We start from the raw sequence: 12,882 nt of genomic DNA, 5'->3' as shown, positions 1-12,882 counted from the left end.
CGAATATCAACTATCAAAATTCTTAAAAGACAGGGACTTGAAATAAACTGGAACTAACACATTAAAACAGAGTTGTGATATTCTTTTGTCTCAAAGCAAACTTATAAATTTCATTATTTAATATTTTAATGTATTATTAATATTTCAATCACACAAGAAGTTCTTGTGTTCTTGGACATGAATAAGACTTCTACCTTTAGCTGCATATTGGAAGAGAATTTATTTGCCAGAAATATGGAAGTTTTATTGGAATATTTAACTGTACTACAAAAGAAAGTGCTGGTGTTTCTTTCTCTGTAAATTGTTAAATGATGCAGGGTTGCTTTTCTGGAATGGTAGGATCAGGGAGGGAGGACTGAATGACTTCTATTCACTGGGGGAGTCAATGGATAGGGAATAGTTGAAGACATTTTCTCACTAACCTGGATAGTTACTCTTGGCTTATATATTCTAGTATCATTTGGCTACAAAATCCCCGTGAACTCCAGGTCAACTAAAACTAATGTTTACAAGGAATTCTGACAGCATAGTATCATATAAATGTTAATAAAATTATAATGGCTAGTACCACCGTGGGAATTTCGTTAAGACTTGTATTTATTGTCTCATAAATACTGTAGTCTCAAGTTCCACAACCCCCACTGGTTGCCTGAAATTGTGGATAGTACCAAACCATATATATATACATACTATGCTTTTTTCTATACTATATACTGATAATGAAGTTTAATTTACAAGTTAGGAACAGTAAGAGATAGACAATAAAATAGAACAATTATAACAATATAATAAAAGTTATGGGCATGTGGTCTTTCTCTCTCTCTCTCTCTCCAAATCTTACTGTACAGTACTCACCATTCTTGTGCCGATGCAAGATGATACAGTGCATTCGTGATGAGATAAAGTGGGATGAATGACCCAGGCATTGTAAAGTAGCGTTAGGCTACTATTGACTTTCTAAGGATACATCAGGAGGAGCATCTGATTTGAGTGATCCTGGATGAATGAGCCATGACGACATGGATGGTTGGATGTCAGGAAAAGATGATGTCAGTGTTTGGAGATCCTCAATAGTTGAAGGTTTTTGTTTTGTTTTGTTTTTGCCAAAACTTTTGGAAGAGCATTGTAATAGAATGTTATTGTCTCTTTCTTTTTAACTCATTAAAGTGTTGCCACAAATGTTGTAATCCTTTGATCATACTGGTGACTTTAATGCTGCATTCCATCCTAGGATCATGTTCCATAATTTTGTCCTTTGATGTCTGTGCAATTTGAAACACTTTGGCAAATTTCAGTAATACCCACACAGCTGGTTTTGCTTTGGTTTCTTAATCTTTCTCTTCCTCTGTAGATAACATGTTCTTCCAATTCCTCATTTGGTAATACTTGAAAACCTTCAATATGTTCTTCCATTTCTTCATCAAGTATGTTGGCAAATCCTCCACCAACTTGTCTTGCCATGTGAATGATTTTCCTAACTTCTTCATCAATCCCCAGGAAGCCTTTAAAATCATTCACAACTTTACTCCATAAGTGCTTCCAGCAGACATTTGCAGTTTCTGTTTTTAATTTGTCCGTTGCAGCTTTGATGAATGTTATTGCATCTGTAATAGTGAATGATTTCCAGAACAGATTATATCCAGATTAGGGTCTACATCAATTGCTGATCAAATGTGATCAAATACAAGGCAGGTGTATGTAGCCTTGACAAACTGAATGATGGTAAAAAGCTAAAGCAATGAGGTTGTATTCAGAGGCAAAAACACAACCTGAACATTTTCATTTTGTGTTTTATAGCTGACAGATTTAGGATGACTAGGAGCATTGTCTCTTATTAACAGGACTTTAAATTCCAACTCTTTGTCTTCCAAGTATTTTTTTTTTCCATTTCTGGGATAATACATTGGTGGAACCATTTCATAATCAAGATGGCTGTCACCCATGCTTTCTATGTTGCCAGAACATGGGCAGTTAATTTTTGTTTTCCAGAGTACTGGGTTCTTTGCTTTGTACACTATCTTGGCTTTATCATATGCCCTGAAGCATTGCCATGTGGTTCCAGAGTTCATCTATCCTTCCATGTTTTATGCCTTGGTGCCTCCTTTGCACTTTTATGAATGCAGGTTTTATCTTCTTCCAGAAGACTTGAAGATTTGCTTTAGATGGCATCCTTTCTTTTTAATTATTTCTTCAACTCTTTTGGAAAGGTAGCAGAACCTTCTTCATCAGCAGATGCAACCTCTTCAGTATGTTTTATATTTGTCAGTCCAAACTTATTTTTGAATCTATGTAACCATCCCTTACTTGCAGTAAATGGCTTGGTGTCACTTGTTTCAGGGGATCCTTTGCTGAAGTCTTCATATAGTCTCAATGCTTTCTGTTGCAACATTTTGTCATCAATTGAAACGTTTTCTTTTCATGTCTTCCACCCACAAATTTAATGCCTTTTTCATGTTCACTAAATACTTATCATTTATTGTGGCCATAACTTTTGCAGTTTGACATGCAACAGCACAACTAGCACAAATTTCTTGTTCCCTGTTCACAATGTCACAGATAGAAGGTGATATGGTTTGGCTGTGTCCCCAACCAAATCTCACCTTGAATTCTAATAATCCCCACGTGTCAAGGGTGGGGCCAGGTGGAGAGAATTGAATCATGGGGGCCGTTCCCCGCCATACTGTTATCGTGGTAGTGAATAAGTCTCACGAGATCTGCTCATTTAATAAATGGGAGTTCCCATGCACAAGCTCTCTTGCCTTGCCACCACGTAAGAAATGCTTTTGTACTTCGTTCATCTTCTGCCATGGTTACAAGGCTTCCCCAGCCTTGTGGAACTGTGAGTCCATTAAACCTCCTTTCCTTTATAAATTATCCAGTCTCAAGTATGTCTTTATTAGCAGAGTGAGAACAGACTAATACAGAAAGTTTCATTGTTAATGTAGTCCTTAGCAAACTTAGCATACAATTGTTTTTTCTTTCCTTATCAAATCAAGAACTTTCACCTTTTCACTTAAAGGAAGCACTTCATGGTTTCTCTTTGGCATATCTGAATTGCCAGGAACACTACACTTGTGCTTTGGGCCACTAGGAAGTAAAATGAAGGTAACAAACACTAGCACTGTGGTACCAGAACATCTGATAATGGAGACGGCTACTAAGTGACTCATGGTCAGAGAGCATAGACAGCGTGGATGATGCTAGTGAAATGGGTGATTCATGTGCTGGGTAGGATGGAGAAGGATGGGGCCGGACAGTGTGAGATTTCATAACACTACTCAGAACTGCACTCAATTTAACTTTTGAATTATTTATTTCTGGAATTTTCCATTTAATATTTCAGACCATGGTTTATTGCCTGCAGAGAGCAAGATCACAGATAAGAGGGGACTACTGTAAGTAGCATCTATGTCAGGAAACTTTGTTTCTGCCAGGATAGAGCTACTCAAGTAAACGGCGGCAGGAAATAGTTTGTCAAATCCCACAGAGTCCATCCCACTTCGATGCAAGTCACTATCCATCTGTTACAGATACCATTATTATGTTACTAAATAGGAGCCAGGTGGTGCGGCTGGATTTGGTTGGTTGGTTGGTTTTTTGGTCTTTATTGTTGTTCTACTAGAATGACTTCTTCTACAAATGTTTCCCAAACTTTAGTCATACAAATATCACCTTTGTGATATTTTTTTGCCTATCCGTATTTGTACTATTATTCATTTAATGCTTTTCTTTAAATAGATTCCATTTTTTAGTACATTTATTCAAACAGGAAACTTCATATTAGCATGAAAATAGACAGCTAGCTGTAAACCTGTGAAACAATGGTTTTGATGTACTGGTTATATATTTTTCTTGTACATGAATATTACTAACAAATTAGAAAAAATATTCATGTACTTACCACTTGAACTACCTGGTGGTAAATGTAATGTAATCTGGGTAATATTGGCCTAAGGTTCCAACAGAATTTCTGGTTTCTACTAACTCATTTTACTTGTACTCATATGTCATAATTTTCTATTTTATAAAAGCACAAATGACAAAACAATGAGTCCAGGAAAATACTCCAGAGGTAAACATCAGAATTTGTAAAAGACTCACTAATTGTAAAAATAATAATACCATTCAATTCAGTAGAGCTTATAATAATATCATTCAGTTCAGTGGAGCTTACATATTATTCTTTTCACAAACAGAATCTCAGTTAATCATCAGAGCCACACTATGAGATTAGCAGATGTCAGTCTGTGCTACTACAGCAAAATACCTAAGATTAGGTAATTTATAAAGAACAGCAGTTTATTTCTCACAGTTTTGGAGGCTGGTAAGTCCACGATCAATGTGCCGACAAGTTTGCTTGTCTAACAAGGACTGCATCTTCCACAGGGGTGGAATGCTATGTCTTCACATGGTGGAAGGCACGAAGGTAAGCCAGTCGAATGCTGCATGAAACCTCTTTTACAAAGGCCTCAATCCCATTCGCAAGGGAGGAGCCCTCATTGCCTAATCATCACCTCTTAAGGGTCCTGTCTGTTAATCCTGTTACATTGGCCATTAAGTTTCAACTGAAATTTGGAGGAGACACATTCAAATCATAGCAGCAGGTCATTGATTGTTATCTTTATTTTACATATGAGGAAACTGAAGCTCAGAGAAGTCATGTAATTATTCCCCAGGTTATGCAGGCAGCAAATGGCAGAGGCAGCTCATTGTTTGATCTTTCCACACCATACTGTACTCTAGAATTTGGAAAGGTTTATTGCATCACCAGTTAGTAAGTCAGGAACTATAGCTCCCTTGGAATTGCTACATATGATGATGTATTGATTCTGATAGACACAAAATAAACTGAAATATTTATAGTGTGGCTTTTCTGAGCTTCTGTTTTTATTTAATGGATCCATACTGACTGACCAGCTAATGTACCTGTCTGTAAAACAGCTTTGTAGGCCTCTCCCCTTTCTTTTTCCTCCCTGTCTGTTTGTTTCAAGTATAGATGACAGGCTTTAAGAATGGGAAGTGAAAAGGCAGAATTCAATCGACAAATGCAGGTATATCTTCATAAAGTCCCAGAGTGCACCGCATTCATTCAAAAAGAATCTTGTTACCACCAATACCAAACAAATACCCTGTGGTCATCAAGGAGAAAAATACTGTGCTCCTAGCCAAGTCTTTGAGTTTATTACTTTACTAATGTATAGAATAGAAAGTTCAGCCATTTTGGTATCCTGCCATTACTTTATTGCCTATATATGGAAAGGAGACATAGAAAAGGTTGTTAAGACTAAATGCAATAAATGAGCAATACAGGCTATAGGAGGTCTTCTTTTCAAATGTAATATAATAATTGCTTAAATTGAACATCTAATTACAGGCAAGCTTCTTGTTGCTATCTCAGGATCCAAGCAGACAATAGTTAATTCTGCCTTGAATGGGTTTTATTCAGTGTTTTAATATTTTAAATTCATATGATACCTTAGCTGACCTAGAAGATCCGATCTACCTCCAGATCTATTAACTTGTTGAGTAATTAAAATTTTCTTATTTTAGAATATATCCTCCACGGAAAAGAAATTTCAGTGACATCAATCTAAGTAATACTACATTTATAATATAGATTACTTTCCAAAAAACCTTTAGGTGATTGTCAAAGTGGTTTTTTTGATAACTGAACAAAAAAGACAAGTAAATTACTTTGTTCCTATGATGGTTGACAAAGTGTCTTTGCTTGACTGAACTTCAGTCAGGCTCCTAAGCCTTCTCCTAGACCTGTCTTTGTACTTACTTGTAAAATCCAGTTTTAGCAGGAACCCTAATAAGTTAGTTTAGCAAGAACCCACCACCCTCAATATCCGATCACCCTCAATATAAGGTTCCTCCTCCTTCATCATCCTCCAGGTGATGTCCAATCACCATGCCTGTCCTCAGCAAGAATCCTGTTAGGTTGGTTTAGCCAGAGCCTCCCTTACCCTTAATGTTACCTCCTAGTCATTTTTCATTCACTGACCCTCAACCAACCATTTGACTATAAATTCCCACTTGCCCACACTTTTTTCAAAGTTGAGCCTGATCTCTCTTCCCTACTGCAAAATCCCATTGCAGTGGTCACTATAACTATCAGAATGATACTGAATCAAGCCTGCCGTACTGTGCTTTAACAAGTATCATTGCATAATTTTTTCTTTAACATAGTTGGATGTCACCAATATTTATTACTCAAGATGAGGACTTATAAAGGGAAAGAAATAGAAAATTCCATGGTCTCTTAGGCAGTTTAAAGCCAAAGGCCATATAAATATAAATTTGCATATTCTTCCCCTCCTACCCCTTGTCAAAGAACAGCACACCATGGGATAAGGTAATCTTAGATACAGCAAGGCCTTGGGCAGAACAGTCAGAACATATCAACAGAAGAATATGTCGTAAGAGGGCAGAGACACAAATGTCTCATTCAAAGCACTATGACTGGTTGACTTGTAGTACAGAAAAGAGTATATTTTGAGTGTAATAATCATGTTCTTAAATAAATAATGCTGAAAAATAAAATGCCAAAGACATCCCCTCTGTCTCTGTTAAGTAACTTGTAGCAGAGCTATACTCTGCTGAGAAAAATTAGAAAAAAAGATTATTTTTTTAAGAAAACACCTGTTTTGAAGTTATCAGAGAGATTTCCAAACAGCAAAGACATGAGGGTCCAAGATCTAAGAAAAAATGAAAGGTCAGTGAAATGAGCTCAGTATTCTTCAAGATGCTTTCCACTTGGGGGACCTGCCTGTTCAGTTTAGATGCCATTCAGAGAACAACGGCCAAGTGGCAAGAGAAACCAACAGATCTCACTGGGTTGGGAGGGCAGTAACTGAATTTCAGGGCTACCAAAGCAGACAAGACATTCAGGGACAAGTTTTCTGAGAAAAGGGAGGTATGAAAAAGTGATCCCATCACTTGTTAATCTTCTAAGGCATTTGTGAAATTCCTGAATTGCGGAGAGCAAGAGGACAAGAAGCCAAATGCAAAACAAAGTGGGATTTTCAGGAATCTTATCAGCTGAAGAGACACAAACTGAAGTTTAGTACATACTAAGGAAGAGAGTTCCTAGTTAAATCCGAGAGTATATTTTTGGAGGGTATATCCTAGGTTTAGGGTAGAAGCAGAAGTAGGCCAGCATAATAGAACTATAACACTACCTCAAGTTAGCTTAGTTCTGATTGGACTGAGGTGACTTGCTCTATTCTAGTTGTCTACTGGAGAATAGGTTGAATTCTCTCTAGAGGGAAATACTATCACCCCAGGATTCTATAATTTTTCATTGACAAGTCCATTCAATCAAATCCACCAGACATTATCAAGAAACAGGACCAGAGGGGATGGGGGTGGGGGTAACAGATGATAGAAGCAGAACCACAAGTGGCCCACATATGGAGTTATCACACAAGTACTGTAATTATGATTAATAATTCAATAATATGAGCATTTATGTGTTTAAGAAAATAGATAAGACAGAGAATTTCACCAACGAACTCAAATCTATTCAAAAGCAAAAAAAAATCAGGAGGAGGAATATGGAGCCTTCAAAATGGCGGAGTAAGGACCTGTGAAAATCTGTTCTTCCATAAAAGCAGTGAGAACACTTGCAAAAAAACTGTCACAATCAACTTTTTCAGAATTCTGGAAATTAACTAAAGGCTTTTGACAATCCAAGAGTACTTTTCCCAAGAAAAATGACTGAATTTTGCTAAGAACAGTGACCTTTTTTCTTGCCGTAATTCCATCTCCATCTCTTCTACTCTACAAAAGATGTGAAAGCCAAGAGCTTTATAACTATGTGTTTTAAATAGCAGTAACTTAGCAGCCACTGGAAGATACAGAACAGATTTGGAGCTCCCTAAAAGCCCCATCTCTAGAGAATTGGCTTTATTTAACCTGTTTAGCAGCTTCTGAAAAACTTCATTCTCAGGGCTTGCCTTTATTTAACCTGATTGAAGTAAATCATACTCTGTGTGAACAACTGTATCCGCATGGCATTTATCAAAAACAATCAGTTAAACAATTGTTTAACATTGCAGCTGCCTGAGGTGGCATTAACAGTTGAAGCTAACAAAAGGCTGACCAAAAAGAAAAGAAAAAATTTGGGGAAATGGGATATCTGTAGGGAGCTTTACAAAGTTCTAGCATATTAACATATTTCTGGAAATCTGAAAGGCCATGCAAATATAAAGAGCTGTACACAGTCCCAGAAAAAAAAAAAAAAAACTGAGGAAGTCCTAATCTGTCACCTCTGGCTGACAATTAGGCTCTTCATGAGCAAGAAATGGAGGCTGAGGCAAAGTTGTAAACTTCCCACTAGAGCAACAAAGACATGCCCCAACACAAACACAGAACCTGCTGTATTCTGGGGGATCTGTTGGTTTAAGGCATTTAAGGAAAATCTCTGTTCAATAATTAGTTGACTGTTAATCTAGCAGAGCAGAGCCATATACAACAAAGAATATAGACTCTACGGAATTAGTCCAGGAAAGTCACTAAGCAATCGTACAGCAACAATGACAACAAAAACAACAAACAGCACTACCAAAAAAGAAACTGGGGAGAAGAAGAATCTGTAAAACTGTATTATTCAAAATGTCCAGTTTTCAACAAAAAGTATGAGACACACAAAGATATAGGAAACTATTGCCCATACACAGGATAAAAAGCAGTCAATAGAAGTTATCCCTGAGGAAGTCAAGACATTGGACTTACTATGCGAAGACTTTAAGTCAATTATTACAAATATGTTTAAAGAATTAATGAAAGCCATTTCTAAATAAAGTATGAGAATGATGTCTCAATGCATAGAGAGTATCACTAAAAATACTACAAATTATAAATAAGAACCAAGTAGGAATTATGGATTTGAAAAGTATAATGAAATAAAATATTCATGAGAGGGGCTCAACAGCAAATTGGAACTGGCAGAAGAAAGAATCACTAAACTTGAAGGCAGGTCAATTAGATTATCCAATCTGAAGAACATAAAGAAAAAAAGATAAAAGAAAAAATGAACAGAGACTCAGAGACCTGTGGGACACCATCAAGTGTACCAACATATGCATAGTGGAAGTCCCAGAAGGGAAGAAAGAGAAAGGGGAAGAAAGAACATCTGAAAAATTAATAGCCAAAACCTTTTCAAACCTGATTTTAAAAAATATAAATCTGTACATTCAAGAAAGTCAAAGAACTTCAACTAGGAACATTCAAGGAGTCACTCCTAGAAAAATTACATCTAACTATTACAAGCCAAAGACAATGAGCGAATCTTTTTAATTAATAAAATTTTTTCTTTGCTAATCAGCTGACTTTAAGGTGAGAATCTTGAAAGCAAAAGTGACTCATTATATACAAGAGAACCTCAATAATATTAACAGCTAACTCCTCATCAGAAACTATAAAGGCCAGAAGATAGTGAGATGACATATATAAAAGTGCTGAAAGAAAACTAAGAATTCTATATGCAGGAAATCTACCTTTCAGAAGCAAAGGGGAACTTATGACACTCTCAAATAAATAAAACTAAATTCATCACCAGCTACTAAAGGAAGTCCTTCAGGCTAAAAGCAAAGGGTACTAGATAGTAACTCAAATTTGTATGAAGAAATAAAAAGTACCAGTAAAGATAACTGTGTGGGTAAATATAAAGAACAGAATAAGTATATTTTTATTTATCTTCTATCTGATTTAAAAGACAACCAACTGCATAAAGCAATAATTACAAAACTGTGTCAATGGGCTTATAACACAAAAAGGTGCCATATTCGTGATAGAATAATAGAAGGAGGAAATGAAGCATAGTTTTTGTGTGCTGTGAAATTAATATTAATATGAACTAGATTATCTTAAGTTGTTAATTGAGGGCCAGAAGTGGTGGCTCATGCCTGAATCCCAGCACTTTGGGAGGGCAAGGTGAGAAAATGGCTTGAGCCCAGGAGTTTGAGACTAGCCTGGACAACATGTGAGACCCCACTTTCTTAAATTTAAAAAACAACAACAACAATTGTTTTGATCACCTCTCAGTGTTTTGGCTAAGATCAAGTGTAGTATCTGTTCTTATAAGCTTAATATCTGATATGTCCTCTATCTGAGGATACTATATTAAATGGGTTTTTGGAGCAGGGAGATGGGATAGGAGCTTACTCTGTCCACTCCAGGCATTGACCTGATATTTTAGTACCTCCAGAAATGGTGCACCCCCTTTGGGAGATAACATTTTTAAAAATTACTTGTAAAAATATTTTTTAAAGGTGTTAATTGAAATCCCTAGGGCAACCACTAAGAAAATAACTTAGAAATATATAGTAAAATAGAACAAGAGAATTAAAATGGTATATTAGAAAATATCTATTTAACATAAAAAACAGTAATAGAAGAATAAAGGAACAAAAAGAAGATGTAGCACATACAGAAAACAAATGCCGAAATGCAAACACAAATTCTACTTTATTAATAATTATGTTAATTGTAAATGGATTTAACACTCTGATCAAGTGGTAGAGATTGGTAGAATGAATTGAAAAAATGATCCAACGATATGTTGTCTCCAAGAGACACACTTTAGATTCAAATATACAAATAAGTTGAAACTGAAAGATTGGAAAATGATATACCATTCATGCAGTTCCCAAAAGAGAACTGGATATAATAATATCAGACAAAATGGACATGAGTTGCCATCTCCCACTTGGGATGACTATAATAAAAAAGAGAAAGTTAGAAATGTTGACAAGGATATGGAGAAACTGAAACCCTAATACACTGCTAGTTGGAATGTAAAATGGTGCAGCCACTTTGAAAAAGTCTGGCAATTATTAAATAGTTAAGTATAGAGTTACCATACGATCCAACAATTCCACTCCCTGGTTTATACCTTAAAGAAAATGAAAACATATGTCCACAGAAAAACTTGTTCACAAATAAAATAGCATCATTATTATAATAGCTAAAAAATGAAAGCAATCCAAATGTTCATCAATCGATAAATGTATAAACCTTGAAAACCTTGTCTTAGTGAAAGAAGCCAGATACAGAAGACCGCATATTGTATGATCTGATTTATATGAAAGGTCTAGATGGGCAAATCTATATAGATAGAAAGTAGATTAGTAGTTGTCTGGGGATGGGGTAAAGAGGGAAGAGATGGGGAAAGGGAATGGGAGTGACTGCTAATGGATATGGAGTTTCTTTTGAGGTGATAAAAATATGTTCTAGAATTAGATAGTGGCATCTATCTAGAATTAGATAGGGGCATCACACAGCTTCATGAGTATATATAAAACCATTGAATTATATACTTTAAAAAATGAATTATTTGGAATGCAAATTCCATCTCAATAAATCTACTATTTAAAAATGAACAAATGGAAATTCTAGAATTGAAAAATAGAATTACAGAAATTAAAAATCAATTAATGGGTTTAATAACATACTGAACATTGCTGAGAAAGAGTCAAAAAAATTTTTAAACTGGCCAATAGAAAATAGCCAAACTAAAGAACTGAGAACAAAAAGAAAGAAAATATTTGTAAGAGAGCATGAAGTATATATAATACATAGTAAGAACTTTTAATGTATCTATAATTGGAGTCTCAGAAAGATAGGAGAGAGAATTAGGCCGGGGCAATATTTGACAAGAAAAAGATCAAGAAATTTTGAAAACTAGTGAAAGATCTCGGCTCAAAGATTAAAGAAATTTAAGGAAACCCAAGCAGAATAACTACAAAGAAGACTACACACATGCATGTTGATATGGTTGGGATATTTGTCCTCTGAAATCTCATGTTGAAATGTGATCCCCAGTGTTGGAGGTGTGACTAGTGGGAGCTGTTTGGGTCATGGGAGTTGATCCCTCATGAATGACTTGGTGCCATCCCCTTCATGATTAGTAAGTTTTTGCTCTATTAGTTCATGTAAGAACTGGTTGTTTAAAGAGCCTAGCACCTCACTTCCCACCTCCCTCTTATTCTGTCTCACCATGTTGACATGCCTGCTCTGCCTTTGCCTTCTGCTATGAGTAAAATCTTCCTGAGACTTCACCAGAAGATGAGCTCATGTTGGTGCCATGCGGTTAGAGCCTGCAGAACCATGAGCCAAATAAAACACTTTTCTTTATAAATTACCCCATCTCAGATATTCCTTTATAACAATGCAAAATGGACAAATACATATCATACTAAAATGCTGAAAATCAAACATGAGGAGTAAATATTAAAAGCACCCAGAGGAAAATAGTACACTTTCAAAAAAAAAAAAATTTTAGGACTGACATCTGACTTCTCAATAGATATGATGGAAACCAGAATTCAGTTGAATTATATCTTTACATAAATGGCTGATAAGAAAATAATTGTTCACCTAGAATTCTATTCTCAGAAAAACTATCCTTCAAATGTAAAGGAAAAAGACATTCCCAAACAAAAACTGAAAGAAATCAGCAGCAGACATGCACCAAAAACAAAATGAAACAAAACAAAAATAAAAAGCTAGATACAGAAGAAAATTCTTCTAGAAAAAGAAAAACACTTCCCACCAAAGAAAATAATTCAAGAGATAAACATAGAAATGTAGAAAGGAATGAAGATGAATGGGGAAATATGTGACTAAATATAGAATACTTTTTAGGATTTAAAAAAATGTAAATAAAATATAAAGCAAATACTAGGGTAGTTATGAAAATAATACAACTATCATAATGTTAGTTGTGGGCTAAAGAAAAAAGAAACACAACTAGTAAAGGAATACAAACAGTAAGAACTCAACAACAATGAAAAGCGTATATTGAGATCTGGCAAGATGGCCAAATAGGAACAGCTCTAGTCTGCAGCTTCCAGCAAGACTAATGCAGAAGGCGGG

General features: G+C 35.6%; 1 protein-coding gene and 1 non-coding gene across 3 annotated transcripts in view; one reads left to right on the top strand and one right to left on the bottom strand.

The window, feature by feature from the left end:
* Positions 1 to 12,882, bottom strand: part of MAMDC2 (MAM domain containing 2) — a 177,494-nt gene that overhangs the window by 25,939 nt on the left and 138,673 nt on the right. The window lies entirely within an intron of this gene.
* LOC123569293 (U2 spliceosomal RNA) lies at positions 10,039 to 10,229 on the top strand. Its single transcript, XR_006692931.1, has one exon. It is a non-coding gene; the product is annotated as a U2 spliceosomal RNA (small nuclear RNA).

The sequence above is a fragment of the Macaca fascicularis genome, chromosome 15 (genome assembly GCF_037993035.2).
Source record: "Macaca fascicularis isolate 582-1 chromosome 15, T2T-MFA8v1.1".
NCBI lineage: Eukaryota > Metazoa > Chordata > Mammalia > Primates > Cercopithecidae > Macaca > Macaca fascicularis.
The sequence above is the reverse complement of the archived record's forward strand: the minus strand, read 5'-3'. Positions and strand labels throughout refer to the sequence as shown.